Source organism: Lactuca saligna, chromosome 9, assembly GCF_052625555.1.
Source record: "Lactuca saligna cultivar CGN05327 chromosome 9, ASM5262555v1, whole genome shotgun sequence".
In the NCBI taxonomy this organism is placed as follows: domain Eukaryota; kingdom Viridiplantae; phylum Streptophyta; class Magnoliopsida; order Asterales; family Asteraceae; genus Lactuca; species Lactuca saligna.
The window spans coordinates 77,044,320-77,049,386 of NC_136425.1; positions in this window are offsets into that span (position 1 = coordinate 77,044,320).

Here is a 5,067-nt window from a genome sequence, read left to right on the forward strand (position 1 = left end):
GAGATGTAAGATCTCAGGATAAAAAAACAGACATACGTGAAATTTTGGTGCACAAACTTTCAAGAGATTATGGAGAAAAAGATGTTGTAGTTTGATACAACATTTTAGAATGACTGTGAAGTGATTAAGTGTAATACTTCAATAAGAGTTAGAAAATTGGTAGTATAACTACTTGTAGAGTAAGAACGAAACAATGGAAGTGTGTTGGGATTTCTAACTTACCTAAGAGTAGATGGTAAAGGAAGTGTTGGTTTGAGAACCACACTTGTGAGAAAAAGAATGAAAATGGTAAGCTTATGCTTATGGTTGTGAAAAATAGGAAAATAGATGAGAAATGGTGTTAAATGTGCAATGTGATTACATAAGGATAGATAGAGTAGTAGATATCCCTTAACAACCGTTATGAGTAGATAGATGAAAAAAGATTGGCCAATACATTAAAAATGAAATGAAGGGAAAAGAAAATTGCTATTCCAGGTTATGAGGTTAAAGAAGAGAATAACTTTATAAATGGGTCTTAAGTGAGAAAATGACCAAGAAAGTAAGAAAATATTTCAATGATGAAATCTCTTTAAAGTGGGGGGGGGGGGGTAGATTGTAAGAACCTGAAATTTAGAAAGATCTGACTTTTAGTAAAATATTAACCAAAAGGGAAAATGGTTAATTAAAAGGAAAATATGAGATTATAAGTTGTGGCTTCATGAAAATGACGCAAAAGAGTTTAAGTCACTTATAAGAGGTAAAATGAGTAAGTTCAAGAGAAAATGCATGAGAAGATGCCTTTGGCCAAAAGGGTAAACTAGGAAATTTTATGTTTTTAGGATAACTCTGTGACTTAACATATTAAGACAATATTAAGTCAGATAGAAATGACTTAACATAATTGTAGACTATGTTCCCACCTTCACGTAAACACAAAGATCATATAAAATGGGTTTAATATGAAGAAGATATGAAGGTTTAAAGATTGAAAAAAATATCCCAAGGCTGGAATGGAATCGGCCATGAAGACTGCTGTCATACAGCCACCAAAGTGTGGTAAGGACTTCACTATAGTGTGGTGAGGGAAAATAAAGATTCCCATGTAGTTATTCTTAGTAAGAGGAAGGCAACCTACTTTGCACCACAACATGGTGAATGGACCTCGGTGTGGTGGGCTAAAGTATGTTGCTAATGAAGAAAGTGCATCACGACCTAGCAAGAAGAATGCCACGACGTGGAGACTAAATGGTTGTCGTTGACCATAGGTCAACTGGTCACCATGACACGGTAAAAGGATGACCATGGCGCGATGTTATATAGAATAAAACTCCTGATCAGTCTTCATTCTCGCCAAAAGCACTCTCATTCCTTAGAGGATGGAGCTCCGATGATTTAGAGGTTGTAGGAGGGTCATGCGGTGGTCTAAGATGCTTATGGCTTGGATTAGAGATTAAAATCTTATGAGGTTGTCATATCCTTCATCCTTAAGCTTTTAGGGCTTTAATGGGGATTTAGAGGTTGTAGGAGGTGTGAATGATTACCCTTAAGAAGCTTGTTTATTGATGTCATTAAAAGTGTTTAGATGCTTTGAACAAGCTTTATGTATTATTTACAAGGTGAAATCTATATGTGTGAAGTTACGGTTTGAAACCCTAAACTAGTGATTATTTTAATGATGCATTAGATGTTATATTATGATGAATTAAGTAGTATGGGATGATTAATTCATTGATTAGATTAAATTTAGAAGTAGAGAATGAAATGTTAGAATTATGATCAATTAAGTGATCATTTTAACATTAAGAAGTAGATAAGCCCTTAATAGGCTAATATAAGTTTTAAAGAACTTGAAACGTTGCATGATTAGGACTTGAGTAAGAGGATTTGCCAATGTGCATCAATTGGAGATTGGAGCCAAGTGGTAATTAGTCCTAACTAACTAATAAGGTGATTTCTAACTCTCATTCTCTCTTTATGTTGTTATATATATATATATATGTGTGTGTGTGTGTGTATGTATGTTGTATGTGAGAATCATGAATATGAGCATAAAAAGAGAAAAAAGGAAGAAATTATATATAGTATAATCCTATGTAAGATTATGTACTTGTGGTTATACACTTAAGATCATGTATCTAAGCATGTGTGTATAGCCAAAGTCTGTAGAGATGTATAGAGAAAGAACAAGGGTATTTTGATTAATACCCTTGAGAGTAAATAAAGAAAGAATGGGATTATGTGTTTTATAATCCTATATATAGGTAGATGATGAAAATGGTATATGTGGATGTTTGATTAAGGTGTATACGCCAATAACTAAATTGGTATATTATTGAATTAGAAGAAAAGTCATTTTTTAGGTTTCCCTCATAACCACTAACTAAATAGAATGACTTTTGGAGAGAGAGGTTGATTTGTTAATTTATTATATGATTGATAAATTGAAATAAATGATTTATATGATTAATATATTAATTTGAGATAGTAATAATTGATGACACGCCCCTTAGAGCGGGCCCGAAACAGGCGAGACTCAACAAGGCGCCTCCGATGGGGAGCCGACTTAGCGACCCCGGACTCCCGCGAGGCGGCCACACAAAAGGCTCGCCCTCGCCAGAATATTGTCTTTTAGCCACAGCCCAGAGACAACGGCTCCAGGCGACAAAGCGTCCAAACAGAGCACAATTGCTTCAACCGATCACCGGGCTAAGCACGAATGTGGAGCAAGGCTCCCCAATAAGAGCGACAGATCCTGTTGGGACTGCAGTACCGGTCCCTAGTACGGACCAAGGAAAATCTCCACTATAAAAGGACCTCACCTTGGTCCCAGTAAGGCAAGTCATTCCACTCCTCAATCTCTCATTCTCACTACAACCCTCAACATACTAACTTGACCGTCGGAGCGTCTTTCCAGGACCCCCTCCCGGAAAACGACTGACGGGTTTCTTTCATGTGTCACCTCTCAGGCATAAAGAATGTCGAATCTCTCTCACAACAAGTGGTTTAGAGTCAGGTCGCATCAATAATCAATTGGAATTAATTTCGATTTAGCTAGAATTAATTATAAGTGTAGGAGGCTAAGATGTAATTATTTAATAGTTGAACAATATAGGGTTTCTAGAACCTACTAGGAATGGCTGGTTTTGGCTAGGCCTTTTAGGGTTTCTATGATGATCATATTAGATAATAAATGTCTTGGATGATTATTAATTTGAAATATATCATTATATTGTTCAAAGTAGGGTTTCATGGGTTCCTTACAAACTATAAAAAGGACCTCTAGGGTACCATTTTCGTCCACCACTTCTCCCAAAAGGCTAGATCCGAAATTCTACTCCCTATCTTTCTCTCTCCTCAAGTCTTTTAGTTACTAGGGTTTTGAATACAAGGCATTAGATGAATTCAAGATTTTGGTGCTTGTTTTCCAAGGAACTTTAAGAGCATTTGGTGTGATTATTTACTATAATAATCAAAAGGCATGTAACCGTAATCTTATATGAATTTCGATTGTAATAAGGTTCCTTAGGGTTCTTGATATTCATAGTTTATTGTTATCAATAGAGAAAAGATAGACCCTTTCTAGGTTGCATGTGAATTTAAGGGTTTAAGTGTTTTTCCGCTCATATGTAGTTTTTATAACTTAGAAAACCCATTAGTGGTATAGAAATTAAACCCTACAGGCTTGAGTTTTCACAAAAGGATAGGGTTCTTAAAACCCTAGCCTCCACCCCTTTAATTTCGAAAATGCTAGATATTGTGGATGTATCAGATAAAAACTCAATCATTTTGAGAAGACCTTTTCTAAAATTTTCTAAAATGAAGATTGATGTTTTTGCTGGTACACTATTAATGGAATTTAATAGGGATGTGGCAAACTTTAATATTAATGATGCTGATATTTTTGATAATGTTTATGTCAAATTTCTGGGTACCAACAATCCTTTACCTGAGGATTGCTATGAGTTTTCTAATGATTATGTGCAAGAAATATCTGTAGTCAGAAATTTAGCTGATGATGCATCAAATGAGCTGAAATGAAATAAGCTTACGGAAGAAAAGGAGAAAAATGCTTGTTGATATGAAGTTGAGAAAAGCAGATAAGCTTGGGGAAAAGGAGAAGATGATTTTTTTTTTTTGAGGAAAAATCAGGGAAAAAACTGAAAAGGAAACAACTTTTGGAAAAAGAAAAGGAGATGGTGAATGCTGAGAAAATATGAAAAGGAAAAAACCACGTAGTTTTAGTTTATTTTTCTACTTTCAATAAAGAGATGGTAGCAGTTTCAAACAAGCTTAGGGAGATCAGAGGCTCTTCAAAGTTGCTAAAATTTATATTTTTTGCCATCATCTTTGTTGAAATCAACAATTTTTACTAACTTATCATGTACATTCTCTCCTAGCTTCACCCCTTTTGCTTTTATATTGTAACATCCCAAAATTCGAGTCCAAAAGTTTCAATTTAATATAAAGATTTAAGAAACATTTGTTCTAAAACATTACTGTGTCATATCATTTTATAAAAACCATAATCTCATGTCTGAAAAAATATCACAAAAGTAGTAACAATGGCAGAGTAAAATCCTAAAAATTCTCATAAGGCGGAATCTCATGTGTGTATGATGTGCAGCTATCACGCCAGTCCTTCCCTTCACTGAAGAGGTACCTGAAACAAAACTGAAAACTGTAAGCACAAAGCTTAGTGAGTTTCCCCCATCTTACCACATACCATATAATCACATAACATGCATATACCGTAAGGCATATCTGGGTGCCCGAACTACCCCTTCGGTCCTCTCGTCCGGATGCTGCCTAGCATATCTGTGTGCTGGCCTCCCCTTCGGTCCTCTCGACCAGATACTGCCTAGCATATTTGGGTGCTGGCCTCCCCTTCAGTCCTCTCGACCAGATACTGCCTAGCATATCTGGGTGCTTGCCTCCCCTTTGATCCTCTCGACCGGATACTGGGGACTATTTCACCCCTCTACTACTACCACATAACATGTATCACGTAATCATATTCTATCTAGCATGACTGGGTGTTACTACCCCCTTCGGCCCTATCGACCGGAAATCTTAGGGACTATCTCC